We start from the raw sequence: 15,732 nt of genomic DNA on the forward strand, positions 1-15,732 counted from the left end.
GTTCCTTGACAATAACCAACTTTTTGACCAAACTTTTTTTCCTATTTAGAGCGAAACATGGCCCACAACGATGAGGCCGGCGGTTCAGGCGACAAGCAATTCTGGGAGCTGTCCCAGGAGTTGGAGGAAGAACCTCACCGCTATGAGGACGCCGCGGAAGACACCGATCCTGACTACACAACCCCTAGTGGCGTCAGGGATGACACCACTGATGATGGCGCCGCAGATGCCAGCACTGATGATGGCGGCGCACGCACAGATGGCAGCCAACCAAAGAGGCAATGGAAGGACCGACGCCCGAACGTGCTTGGCACCGTCAGGGAGGAATTTACTAAAGTGAACTCCGACGGGCATCCGACGGCACCCAAACACGTAGTCAAGGGGTACTCGATTCAGCTCGGGTGCATTCTCCGGAGCACCGCCTCGATCAACACCGAGAACCTAAGGCATAAGGACCGAGGGAATTTGCGCAGCCTCCTCTTCACGAAGCTGCACGAACAATACAAGTTCCCCGCTGAGTTCGCAAACACACGCCTCTCAGGTAATAAAGTGAACGGTGCCGCCCTCACGAGGATGAGCACGACCCTGTCTACTTGGAAAAGCACGGTGAAGGCAATGATTGACAAAGGTGATAGTTATGAGAAGATCAAGGTGAAATATCCTTTGATTAGCGAAGATGACTACAAGGAGTTCAATATCAAGTGCAAGAGCCCCGCAACCTCCGAATCAAGTCAGTGGGGGAAAGAAATGCGGCAGTTGAACATAGGGGTCCACCAACTCGGTCCCGGCGGTTACAGAGTGGCGGAGCCTGTATGGGACAAGGAGGACGCGGAGCGTGCCGAGCAAGGCCTACCGCCCCGCTTCGAGAAATACAGTGACAAGCAGACCAGGAACTTTCTCAGGGCCCGGTACAAGGAGGACCCGGTAACAAAGGAGCTTACCACGGATCCGAAGACCAAGGAGCTTGAGCTTGTTCTGGTAAGGAATACACCCCCGCGTAATTAGCTCCATATGGTTGCATTCTAATTAATCCCCGATATTTCTAAATGGTTCACGTTCCTTCCGCAGGACAAAGAAAGCAGTAGCACGGGGTCGTCTCGGAGCTCCTCTTTCGACACCCTTTGAATAGGGCGTTAAACATAATGAAAAACAGGGATAAGCTCAATAAGCCAACGTCAGCTGGTCGTGTGGCCGGCAAAGGCTTGTCCACAAAAGGGTCATCATACTATGCCGCTGGTGGGCGAAAGGAGAAAAAGACCAGCTCGGAAAGCCAGTCGCGCGAGGTTGAAGCACTCAAGGCGCAAGTGGCGCGGATTCCGGAGATGGTCCAAGAGCAAGTGCAACAACAACTAGGATCGATGCTCACCGGCATTATGCCTACCTTGATTCATGGGATAACGACGTGGATTGCGGGTGGCCAATAGGGGCCGCCCCCGATTCCCAGCTTCACGGCCAGCAACTCGCACAACGCGCAGGCGGCGCCATTGGTGTCTCCGGCAGCGGCGCCATTGGTGTCACCGGCGGCGGCGGTATTGGTGTCTACGGCAGCGGCACCATTGGTGTCTCCGACGGTGGCGGTATTGGTGTCCACGACGCCGGCATTGGAGCTTAATGCACCCGGGTGTACGCCGGCCGACACCTCACCAGCAAGCGGCCCCTCCGTCAGTTGCACGCTCGCCGTTGGCAGTGCCTCGAGATTATCCGAGCTCGACGGCATCACGGTAACTAAGCCTCTCGGCCGAGGACTTCATCTCCTTGCCTTTGACTGGGCATCCCTGACGCCCTACATGTTTTCGCAGGGCGCCGCTGACGTTCCTTGCACTCTCCTGCACTTCGTGGGCGGCGAGTTGGTCGATGTCGCCAAGGGCAGAATCGTTCAACCGGGCAACCCCGTGTTCCACGGTAATCCGATGCCACCTACAATGTATAGGGTTGAAGTGGTTCGGGTGCTGCCAGGCTGCGACGAGCTGTTACCTCCGATTTGACCCGCTGGGGCCGACGAAGAAGATGAGATGACCCTCAGCGCCTGCGTAAGCTGGCCCCTGCTTTGGCCGAAGAGCCAGATTCGTTTGGGGGCGGGGGACACCACCCCACAGACAAGACCGCCAGTCGTGCCGGCGCCAAGCCATGGCAAGAACACCGCAACGCTACCGGACATGCCGGACATCCCTATGGCACAGGATCCGGACATGCATATGGCACAGGATCTGGACGACGACGACAACGACGATGGTACATTTACCAACGTCGATAAGTACTTTGCCGAACATGGGTACGGTGACGAGTTATGCGGGCCTCCTTCTCAAGAACCCAAACAAGACGACCGCGATCTAGCTGGTACGGCGGAGAAACCCAATTGCAATAGGCGTCGTCTGGTGTTCAGTTCTCAAGAGACGCCTCCAGCTGCCGCCTTCACCGAGCCTCAGATAGCGGAGGTGCCAAATATTATCAGCCCCAACACGCTCAAGAAGGTGGTCTGTCAGCAGAACTCGGTCCCATTACAGTAGTTCAAGAAGAAGGGCCGAAAACGATAGACTAAAAAGGGCGCCGGCGCGAGCCAGCCGGCACCGAGTACGATCCTTGCTCAGGACGGGCCACCTTCACCTAAGGATATCTCGAGGAGGGTGCATGTGGCGGGTAGGGCGATGCTACCGACAAATATGCTCAATGCTGCAACCGGTGCTATGCGAAGTCTGCACGACAGTGTTCTTTCTTTGGAGAAGCGGCGTCTCAGAGAGAATGATGTGACATACCCGGTTTTTGTGGCCAAGGTGCCAGAGGGCAAGGGCTTTGTGGATGGCGACATTGGGGGTACGATCGTCCTGCAGTTTTGATGAAAACTTTGCTATGTTTAACCTTCATCCGCTGCACTACACCTTCGTTCGGCTGTTTTCGCTGAGTATGGAGATGCAGATCATTAGAGACAAGACCCCGGATATCGTGATCATCGACCCCTTCTACATGCATGCCAAGCTCTTGAGCAGCGCTGGGGACCGCCAAGTCGCGAGTTCACACCTCGAAGACGTCATTCTGGCAAACCCAGATAAGGATAACTTCCTTGTGGCTTACTTTCCCGAGTAAGTCATCCCTTAACCGCCCCATAACATATGATTTCTTAGATTTCGATCGTTCTTTTTTTCTAACATTCCGTGTTCTGTGCAGTGACACACATTGCACACTCATCCTCTTAAGCCTGAAATATTCCATGGCCACGTATTTCGACCCGAACCGTAACTCCAAGATAGACTACACAAATATCAAGAAAGTTCTTCATGATGTTCTCCCCGGCTACGCCAAATCTGGAGGCACCTTCACCAGGGCAGTTCGTAAGTACGGCAAGCACGTGTTCGCCCACAATACGACGTTTTGCTGCGTCAAGCAGCCACTTGGCGGTCAGAAGGATGCCTACTACGCCCTCCATCACATGCGGGCGATCGTAAGGGACCATCATCACCTTCTGCTACCAAATAATCTCAAAGATTGGGCCGCAAGCTTGTCGGCAATCCAGGACGCGGACATCAGACAAGAATTCTTTCGCATCCAGTCGGAGTTTGCGGACATCATCCATCAAGATGTCCTTCATACCTCGGGGCAGTTCTTCCTCAGATATCAACCATCCAACATTGAGATAGATGGAATGCTACAAATGCAAGCTGACAACGCTCGTGATTTCATGACCATCATGACAGACGGCGGCTTCATCCACGCTCCTGTCCATGAGTCGAGTCGAAAGTAGTGATGTGTAGTTCTGAAACATTGATTGGCTCATGTTGTAATTAAACTTTAATGAATTGTATGTCTCTTTGGTTTGGACAGTCGTTCAACTTAGATGTAATCGATGCTATTTATTACTAGGACCATGAATCATGCTATTAATGTCTTGCTTTTCTCTTCCGATCCTTTTGTTGCATACTTATATATTGCTTATGTATGTATTGTCTGTTGTTTGGCTTGTGCATAGAGATGCCGTCGTATGTCGTGTAAAAGGGTAAGGTTCCCGGAGTCTACGACGACTGGGAGGAGTGTCGGAGACAGGTTCACCGTTTCAGCGGTAACAGTTACAAAGGGTACACCACTAGGGCGGAGGCGGAATCTAGATACGCCCGCTATCTAGCGGGAGAGAGGAGGGAGCATTGGAGGAACCGAATGAAGACCAGTTTCATCACGATGATGCTCATCATGATGACCGCAACTCTCTTCTATGTGATGGTAGTTTAGATGATCGATATCGACTTGTAATGTGAAGACAAACTCGATACTCGCGGTCTCGAGACTTGTAATGTTTTATCTTTGTTTGGTCTTTTGAATTCGGAGACTAATATGATGAATTGTATTCGGAGACTAATCTTCTATTGTATTCGATGAATCTGTTGTTGTTGTGTGCTACTGTCTATATTCTGTCAAATAATATATTTTGTAACCTGTGCAAAAATCAAAAAAGAAAAAAAATAAAACCTAATATTCATACTAATGGCGCATCACTACAGAGTGCGCCATTAGTATGCCAAAGTATACTAATGGCGCATCCATCCGCAGTGCGCCATTAGTGTGCCAAAGCACATGGTTAAATATGGCCCCTGGGAGGCATACTAATGGCGCATGGTGTTATATACTAATGGCGCACCAGTGGTGCGCCATTAGTAATAAATACTAGTGGCGTTATACTAATGGCGCACCAGTGATGCGCCATTAGTAGGCAAAACTGGTGCGCCATTAGTAGGCCTTTTCCTAGTAGTGTGGGGAGCGACAAACATACGATCTTGTTAAATCGAGCATCATCTCCCTCGACATCATCTTCAGTTGCATTGCTCTTTCTAGACTTCTTCCTCTATGTAAAGGGAAATGCAGTCCACATAAGAAGATTAGCCATAAAAAGAGACAAAAAACACAGATAGAATAACAATGAAGGAAACAAATGCAGTCCACTTCAACAAACCTTTGGAACAACATCCGCCTCCTCACCAGAGTCAACACCAACACCTTCATCGCCATCATCGCGGGGACGCTTGGGTTGACTCTTAGATGAACCCCAGTCTTTGTGTCTACCAGTATGAGCATCCCTCACAAAATCAACAAGCACAAAGTCGTCATCGTCAGAGTTGGGACCTTCACTAACATGTGGTCTCTTGTGCTAAGGATCCTTTGCACCAGCTTCAGCAGTTCTCTTACCAAGATTCTTGTTCATGCAAGCAACACGTGGACTCCGCCGAGGACTACCACCTTCCTCGGCAACAGAACTTAGTCTCTTCTTCTGCAAAGTAGGCTGCTTGACTTTGACAAATTTGGCACCCTTGGCACCATCTGCATCTCTCCTCTACTTCTCCTTCTTCGCATACTCTTTTGAGTCACTTTCAACCCTCAACTTCTTCTTGCTTTGCTTCAATGCATATGCACGAAGTTGTTCCGAGACCATCCACTCCTGTGTAACTTCCTCTGTACCATCAATAGACTGTGATTGTGTTTCAGACAAGACGGGACGTCTTTGGTCAAAGCTCGCACCAACGTCACTCTCTGCAAAATAATTGTCAATTAATTGAGTAACCTCCTCAAACCCAGGCGCCCCAGCATGAAAAATAGACACTGCGTCAAAATTAAGTTTAACTATGGTCATTAAAAAGTGCACAAAAAGAACAAATGCAGTACACTTATACATATAAATGCAATGCTGCAATCATAACCTAAATAAAAATTAATGCAGTTCATATATCAATGTAATGGAGTATACACATATGTATACAAAAACCTGAATAAAACAATAATGCAGTTCACACATACATAAAGTGGAGTTCACATATACATATAAATGCAGTGCTGCATACATTAACTTCATAGTTTGTTTCCAAAAAAATGCCGGACTAGCCACCACAAGGCAACACCAATTTGTACAACATCAAGTAAGCAGCATACACAAAATAAACAAAGTATTCACATCAAAAAATAGCAGATATTTATAAGAACAATGCATTTCAAAACTCACAGGACACATATGAAAATTAGAACAGAAATAGGGATACAACCAAATTGGAAAATTAAAATAAGCAAAAAAACAAAAACATACCACAAGGACGGGCCACACTTATGGGAGAAGGTTCAATTGGTCAATTCACTTGATTTCCTGCCTCACCACCATAATCCTTACCACCAGGACAATGAGAGCCAATTGGTGTATCATTATGACCACTGAAATCACCTACTCCATTCAATAAAACCCATAAACAGAAATTACTAAACATCACATGACATATAATGCAAAGCAACGCTGACAACTAACACAACATAAACAAATCTGCAGGATGAACTAGGAAACTAGATAAACATCACACAAAATAAACAAGGCCAAAGTAAGCAATGCACATACCTTGAACTCCTCCTTCTACTCTGCTTGGCGAAGACATGGTGTTTGCCTGCAGCACAAGGATGAAATGACAGATATTAGCAACAAAATCGATGAAATCTGACAAAACCCTAGATGCACCTCGCTCTGCCTACAAAGCACACACGAGTACCGACTTCAATTCGAGATCAAATCACCTGCTTACGAAAAAACTACATAAACAAAAGACGCAACAGCCACTACGAGAATCACAAAACTAGACGAGGGGACGATCAAGACCGAGGACACGGGAAACGTAGCACAAAAAAGGGGATGAACGACGGCGGTAGAGGGCGGGGCGGTGGGGGGCGAGGGCGGGAACGGACGAGAAAGGGCTGTGGGAGCGGACGGGGATGCGGAACGCGGGAATAAGGACCTCTTAAGGACGGCGGTTCCGCGGGCGACGGCGGTTGCTGCGGGTGACGACAGTTTTGCTCGAGGGAGATATGCTTCGGGAGCCGCTGCAAGAGAGGAGAGAGGTTTCTTCTCGGTCTCTCCCTATGAGCGGAGAAGTGGGATCGCCAGAGAGGTCCACGTGTGACACCCGCGTGGGAAAGAGTTACATAAAACGGGCCGACCCAAAACGGCCAGGCTAAATAAGACGGACCGGATCAAAACAAAGAAGTTAGTACAAGATGCAGTCAACTCTGAAGAACAATGATGTTTGGACAGTCAAACAAATAAATACATGCACTTCATTAAAAAAGTTAAATTTGTAAAAAACGCGCGTGTTAAGTTAACGCATCTGAAAAAAGTCTACCTTCAAATAAATGCCACAAAAAAGGGAGCCCCCCTCCCATGCCAGGGGCTGCAGCAAGTACACCCAAAAATAGATGCAGTACACAACTCTAGACAATGCAGTGCATTTGGTTAGACGAAGCAGTGCGTTATCATAAGCAATACAGTTTCAGAATACATAAATGAATACATACATGGTCTACTTCACAGCAAAATACTCGTAAATTGCGGAATATACTGCACTTTTTTCCAGGGGCTGCAACAAGTACACGCAAAAAAGGCGCAGTACGCACCTATAGACAAATGCAATGCTTTTTTGTTAGACGAAGAAGTGCGGTATCATAATCAATGCAGTTTTAGGAACACGTACAATACATATAAACGTGACAAATGCCCGTTCGCACATAACATGGTGGTTAGCAAATTTTACCAATGAAAAATAAAATAAAACCACGTTAAAAAAATCATGTTCGAAGACAACCGCCCAATCCGAGCGGTTCCATCGCCACAAACCCACGATCACAGACGCAACCCCAACCCACGATCTGCACAACCGCATCGTCAGCGAGATCATGTAGTTCATCTGCTGTGGCCATCCCCCCTTTGAATTCAGAACCCTGCCAAAGCTTTCTCATCCACAACGACACAAGTATCCATTGTGCTGCCACCAAATTGCTCCATCACACCAATCTCCACAGAAGTCACCAAGCCCTACTACCGGCGATTGGGTTAGTCGACGAGTACAAGAACGTGGAGGCGCACAACAACACCAAGTTGCACGTCATCCACACCAATGACAAGAAGCAGATGGCGACCTCCCTCGAGCAATACAAGCGCCACCTCAGGCTCCAGCGCCACAAGATCGTCAGGATTGATCTCGAGTACAACAACGAGCCTGATGAGACGCAGAAACCCGCCCTTGTCCAACTCTCCGCCGGCAAGACTCAGCCGGTGCTGCTCTTCCAACTGAACGCCGCTGAAAGGTGCACCATCTTCGACAACTTCCTCGCCGACCCCAAGTTGCTAGCATCTCCATCGGCGGCGACAAAACCAGGCTAGAGAGCGTCAATCTGGAGGTCACCAACTTCGTCGACATCCAGAAGGAATGGAGGGTGCCCTAGGCCACCAAGGAGTTGGACTCCCTTGCAGACGTCGCTGACATGCTCATCGATGACTACTACAACAACATGAAGAAGATCACCGACGAAAGAACAGAGGCGATGGGCCACCCTGCCTCTGTCCATGAGGCACATCGAGTATGCGGCAAAGGACGCCTATGCAGTGTACGAGATATGGAACCGCATCATGCTCACCCAGGATGGGCTTCGCCGTGCAAAGGTGGAGAAGGAGGAGCCCCCCGAGAATCGCGCCAGGAGCAGCTGGGGAGACTCTACCTAGTGAAAAAGCAGACAGTGCCGGCCAAGACCCAACATTGCTCGCATCATTTTAGATTTATCATCAAATTTGCTTTCTATTGTTTGCTTATGGATCGTTAGTTTGCTTGTGATCGTTTGCTTTCGCTAAATTTTGTTTGCTTGTCATACAAAATGGCTTGTAATGATGAACTTTGCTTATGTTACGAAGCACTCTATTTCAATTACAAAACTAGAGTTCAATATCAGAACATAGTGTAGTGCACACAAAGTATGTGATTCTAGTAGTGGACGAAACGGAGGATGATGTAGTGCACAAATAAGATGCATGCAGTGCAAAATGTGGGCACATGCAATATGGTATTCTGATGAATGAAGTACACACAGAACTAACAAAGCAGTGCACACTGTATATTAGAAAAGAATACGTAAGAGGAAAAACTCTAAAAAATGTGACCAACATGCATTGCACAAAAATGGACCTTCATATGTAGTGCGGAATATGTGCACATGCAGTACACAAACTAGATGAATGCAGTGCAAAATGATTTAGTAAGCACTGCATGCCCTATATTAGAAAAACACGTAAGAGGAAAAATATAAAAAAATTAACCACCCAGGTGCAACCAGGCCCCAGCTAGTCTCGTAGTAAGTCTACACCCATAGTAGGCGAGTCCGTTCTGAGCCACGATGCATGGGGCCGGTAACACATGGGCCCACAGATCACAGTGGATCGGGATGTGAGCGTCGTGTATAAGGGCCCAAATAAGTAACCAGAGGAGTTCAAGACTGCTGCCTCTCCAGGGCTTATAAACAGGTCCGGCATGCTCTCGGCGGGCGAGATGGGACTAAACATTAGCGCGCGCACACAACGCACCGGGGACCAGCCATCCTGTCAGGCCTATAAACAGCCACTACGAACAATTTTTTTAATTTTTTTCAAAACTAGTAATGGCACACCACACACCAGGTGCGCCCTTAGTAATATGTCAATAATGGCGTACCTGTATGCGCCACTGCTATATAGCAGTGGCGCACCACATACATGGTGCGCCATTAATGTCCATATTAGCTATAACCCTTTTCCTAGTAGTGCTACTTGGGCCGAATGCGTTTTCACTCCCCAAACACAGGCCCAATGCACAAAAGAGAGGCCGCTGAATATTAAAAAAACATTCCCACATACCATGAAAAACCACAGCCAATTAAAATATAAACAATAACTAGAAAAATAAAAAAACAAATGCAATCCACGCATTCTGCAGTTCGTTGTAATACGAGAATGCAGTTAGCTAGATTCAAGTAAGTAGTGATGTTGCTTCTCAAATGCATTCGCGTAGGCTGAATCAGAATCAATCCACCACCTAACACCAACCACAACATTTATTACTTCCGTTGCTCAATTGCCTGCATAAAACCTATCCATTCGTGCTCCAGACTCACACAACTCCTCCCCCGTTCCTCTTTTTCTTCAAATCGTAGATCTAGGGTTCCTCCCATCCCCAACTATTCTCTGAAATTCCACTGAACCCGCCATGGACTGTTTGTGCGGGTGCTAGGCAAGGATGGCGCCGGTAGCGGACAGATGCATGTACGCAGATGGTCTAGAGCTCACCGATGATGAGTGGTGCACATGCTCAGGTGCCTGATTGATACCCAATAGGGGATTTCCGGCACCATTTCTTCATCGCCTCACATTCCCGGACCTGCAGGAAAGTTGCGTATGTTTTTCCCTCACAATTTTTGACACAAAATAGGCTGCACCTCCACATCTGAATGTATTTTTTCATAAATTTGCTCAGTAGTATCAACAAATACAAAAATATATGTGTTGTTGTTTGGATTTGTCATCTATTAAGACCAGATAGATCTACCTACTTTTCTTCAGTACCACACCAAGTATAGAACACTAGTTAGATCAGAATCCGAACACACGAACAAAAAGAGGTTCAATAGATCAGTGTTGCAGTTCTCTTATCATGCTAGCGAAGTACACTTCAAATGACCTTCCAGTGCAAACATGTTACAGTATAATATATATTCTACTAAAACTAGAGGTCAATTCCGTATATAAGTTTGTTCATACATTTGCAATTGCTTTCGTAAAAAGAAGTCATCTATATGTACATATTTAAGTCAACTTTGGTATTGAGTTTACTTATAAAATTTGATGTTTACTTATAAAAATTCTTTTTGCCATGCATGCCAAAATACAGAAACTACCATAATAAGGTTTCCTACTCCGAGTTCAGGGAAGGTTACTTTAGAGACACAACAAAAGAATGGGTATGCAGACATGCAAGCTGACTACCACATTGACTCTGAAGACTGCATCAACATAACTACTGACTGGAAAGATTTTGTCTCCCAGAATGGCTTTGAGGCTGGAGAAGTGGCCATGGTGTTTTTCTACAAAGAAGAAGACTCCTTGAAGTTTACAATATTTGCACTATAGGTTATCTAGGATAAAGCAAGCCATCTATGTCATATTGTAATGCTTTGTTTATGTTGTATGCTTTTAAAATTATGTCCATTAGAAGGCTTGAATGGTGCCTACTTAAAGTATGCAACCTCATCTGCATTATTTTATCACCTTTTTTAGACAAGTTGCTGCTGACAGAAATGCAGTTCTCTAATACACATAGTACAGTCCCTATATAAAAAAATACAGTAATCTGAACAATAACAATGCAATGCCAATGGTCGAAAACTTTGTAGTTAACCAATGTTGTTCAACAGAATTCTCATGGTATGGAGTTCAGAAGAATTGACATGAATAGCACAAATAGTAGCATACCTATTCTGATAATGTAGTACGAAAGTGCAAACTATGCAGTTCTTTGAAACACAGAATGTAGTTTAGAAAAAGAATTACCTCATAAGCTGTCATGCCCACTATAATACAGTAAAAGTGAATCCCACTACTTAACAAAATGCAGTACACTAAAACATATGCCAGAACTGCAACAATAAAATCAAAGTAGTATAGGTCCAGACATGTAGGGGACTAACTGAGTTGCCAATTCCACTCGCAGTTCGATAAGTGGACAAAAAATTGCGTAACCACTCAAATTTGAACAATTACCCACAAAAAATACATCAAACCCACGGCCCCTTGGATGAACAACATGTGCTATTCTTTAAAAATGCACACCAAAAATACGAACATTACATGCGCAATACAGTGAATTCAAACCAAAAGGAGAAACTAATTACAAGATTCAAAATGCATCGGCGCAGAAAATACAAAAAAACAACAAGAATAGACGAGCGGACGAAGCTCACACGCCCAGACAATTGATTTTGCAGAAATTGAAAACTAACTCCTCAAAATTAGACAAATTATAGAGTAAACGGACCGATTAAAATGAATATAATCAAAGAATTCCTACTAACAAACAACATCTGACCACGAAAAAGTCACATCCGATGCGAACACGAATGAACCGAGAAAGCTCATCCGCCAAATCGCTCGATTTGTAAAGATATTAGTTGTTTTTCCTATAAATTACAAAAAATAAAGCTCAAATGAGATCCAGAAACAAATTAAATCATCTCGCAAGACTCGATTCCACACAGAACACATGGGCAGACTGCCAAAAAATGAAGAAGTTCTCCCGTGAAGCATTGCAGTGCTCATCGTAAAAAAGATGTAGTGCGCTTCTATTGAGCGTGCAGTGCGGAAGTGTTATCAGAATAACTATTCTGCTAATATTAGCAGAATAGACCGGCTGTATATACATACATACATACATACACACATACATACATACATACATACATACATTTGGGCTATTTTGTTTCGCATAACAGAATATTATTTTGTTTCTTAACTTGAACGGACGGCCTTGAGACGTTGGACTGATAGGCTTTCCCATTTGAACTGATCTTCCTATGTCTTCGACGGACGGAAATAAGGGGTTCAATGAGGAGCTCCTGAGGGTTCTCCGGCGTGCTGATGTAGGCCATTCATTGCCAAAGGAGTCATGTTCGGTATTCCGCACGAGCGCACGCTCACCTAGTCGTGTTTTCCTAGCTCAAGCTACCGGAGGTAACGACGTCGGCATTGGCAGCAGAGGTGTTGCGGGCACTGGTGTTTGGCGTGGTGTTTGTAGCCATCAATTTACGTTTGCTTGTTCTTTTATGTGTTATAGCAATGCTGGAATGATCTATGAGTGAGAGGTTTTGGAGATATTTTGACTGTAATTTCTGATCAGAAGTTTTGTCGTCCTTGGTCGTCGGCCATGGCCGCCATGCAACTGTGTTCTTCTTTTTCTGATGATTTTTTTTTTCAAATTGGCATTGCAGGGAGAGCGATGAGGATCGTATGAACATTTTTGCATTGTAAATTTTGCTCCTTGAGTTGTTTCTACCCGGTTCCCATGTGATTTGTTCATCGGTGGAGGTGGTGTATCGTGGCTGACTGTAGCGTATGATTTCTTAAAGATTGGTCAAATGCTGTAATTAAGTTTCATGTTCTTCTATGTTGTTGAATTTTGTGGGTAGGCATCCATGGTTCTTGAATGGCTGCCGTATGTCTAGTTGGACTGCTCCCGGTCAAAGTTGTATGACTGTTTTTAGGATCGAGAGTATATCGACCAGAGGGGGGTGAATGGGACATTCAAAATTTCTTTCAAAAGGTTTGAAGAAAACCCAATCACAGCCGCCGAAATAAGGTTCAGTGGAAATGAACTCAATCAAGCATACTATTGAGGAACAAAACCATCGATGTAGGATGCAATAATGGTTCGAGCATAGTCTACAACAGGCTTGATGATAACGATAGTAATTCAATATGCCAATTGATACAATATCATGAAAGAGAGCTGGTAAAGAACTATGATAGAAAACTTTGAGGAATAATCAATGTGAGGTAACCGATCACAACACAGAAGATGACATGAACAAAGATAGCATAACAGAATGAAGAGGGTGCAACAATGTGGGCATTGAACAATAACTAATGGGAATGACAGAAGAAATAAGAGCGAGTGATATGAAACAGAGAATGAATGATCAGATAAACTATCGTCATGGAGCATGAATATAAACTGCTAAAAGTATTGGAGTGAAGTAAATTGAACCAGTGGTGCTCGATGGCGACAGAGAGATTTGGTAGACCAGTTCACCCTTCTGCCAAAGGGCTACATCTGGTTGAAGGGGTTGTGACTTAACACGGGAGATAAACTCTCTTCACCCTATTCTCCTTCAACTCAAAGCTAATCAGACTCCAGTTGATTTCACTCATGGTAGATACTTGTCGGCGATCTCAAAACCTTCAGTCGACCTTCGCGGACCACAATCACTCTTTGTTGTTGAAGATCTTGCTCGGTGAAGACAACAACTCTTCAACACTCGAGCCGACACCAATCCATCTAGAGAGTGCGCAGCTCTCAAGAGTAATAGGTACAAGGACTCTAACTCCGAACTAATGTGATGCTAAACCACTGTGTAAGTTTGGGCTCTTGTTTTTTTTCTCTCGGTGGATCTTAAACTCAAATCACTCGAACAGGGGTTTCTAAAATCAACCTTCTCAGAAATCTCAAGCGGAGCAGCCAACGGATAATGTTGGAGTGGGGTGGCTATTTATAGTCGCGGCCTTCGATGGTGGGAAAGACCAAATTGGACATGTGGAGCAGCCAATGGCCACTACAAAGAAAAGAAACATCCGTGACATTTTGGGCCGAATGATTTTTTTCCTGTCATGCTTATGACACCTTTATGACAATAATTGTGACAAAACCCAGTATCATCGTAGATGTGGTGGGCTCCTTCTTCTATGACAAAAAATCATGACAAAAATGGGCTTTTCGTCCTGGGCGGGCCGGAGACGCGGCTGCATGACATTCTTTGGGCCGTCCATGATGGAAAAAACCATGGTAGAAGGGAGGGCGAGGAAAATATTGGGGAGTCCCTGGTTACGGTGGGTGGTCGGGGCCGAGCGATGCACGTTTCTCTTGTACACGTACGCGCGTGGGTGCAAGGCGTTGGGATCTAACTGAACCCGAGCGAGAGGTGTTCGCCTACTAAAACCGAGCGATTGCACTGCAGGCTATGCATGACTGAACCCGAGCGATCGATCGATTTGGCTGTTAACTGAACCCGATCGAGCGATTCCTTCGCTACTACTGCTAACTAAAGCCGATCGAAACTGTTGGCTCTTGATGAACAATGGGTGTTGTTGGGTGGTTGGATGAACAGGTCCAGGTGGGGGTTGGATGAATAGGCCCTGTGGTAGTAGAGGTTGTTGCCGCTGGATGGACAGGACCCCGATCGATCGAGCCGGTTGGGGGATGGATGAACAGGACCTCATGGAGGGCTGGATGAACAACAGCCGGTGGAGGGCTGGTTGAACAGTAGCCGGTGGAGGGCTGGATGAATAGTAGCCCATGGAGGGGTGGTTGAACAGGACCCCATGGAGAGGGCTGGTTGAACAGTAGCCGGTCGAGGAGCGGTGGAGGCTGGATAAACAGGAGCTCGTGGATGAACAGTAGCTGGTGGAGGCAGGAGGGAGTCGCTATGGATGAACAGTCACAGGTGGAGGCTAGAGGAGGTTGATGGTGGATGAACAGTAGCTCGTGGATTCCTGTTTTGCGGTACGCCACACCCCTCCTGATGAATAGGACCCCCGTTTTGACCGTATCGCTCCAACACAAGCCCGTTTCCTCCATTTTGCGGTACGCCACACCCCTCCCGATAAACAAGACCCAGTTTTGACCGTAGAAGCTTGAAGAGAAGTCTGTTTTCTCCGTTTTGCGGTACGCCACACCCCTCCCGATGAATAGGATCCCGTTTCAACCGTAGGCGGTTGAACACAAGGTCGTTTCCTCCATTCTAGGGTACGGCAGGCCTCGTTTCGGCTATTCCATCCAAGTCGGTTGGCTGCCGATGAACACGATGCATTCCGTTGCCTCCCGATGAACACGCCGATGCAGTCTCTCCGTTCCGACCTAGCCATGTACATGAGCCCTGGCCATATGTATGCACGAGTAGGTGTTCGAGACCCCGCCTGTCTATACGTACATGGCCGTATTACTTTCTTGCACCCTGGCTGTACGTACGTGTACATGCTAGGTCCACGCCTCTACTATGACACGTGCCCTTCCTTGCTCGGCCACGGTTCATTGCTGCAGCCTGCAGACAGACCGATCGACTAGTATATACGTACATGTTCGCGACCAGAATGACAATGATACGTACGCTTCAACCAGGTGGGTCCCGACTGTCAGGAGGATAAGGAGGCACTTC

Source organism: Triticum dicoccoides, chromosome 7A, assembly GCF_002162155.2.
Source record: "Triticum dicoccoides isolate Atlit2015 ecotype Zavitan chromosome 7A, WEW_v2.0, whole genome shotgun sequence".
In the NCBI taxonomy this organism is placed as follows: domain Eukaryota; kingdom Viridiplantae; phylum Streptophyta; class Magnoliopsida; order Poales; family Poaceae; genus Triticum; species Triticum dicoccoides.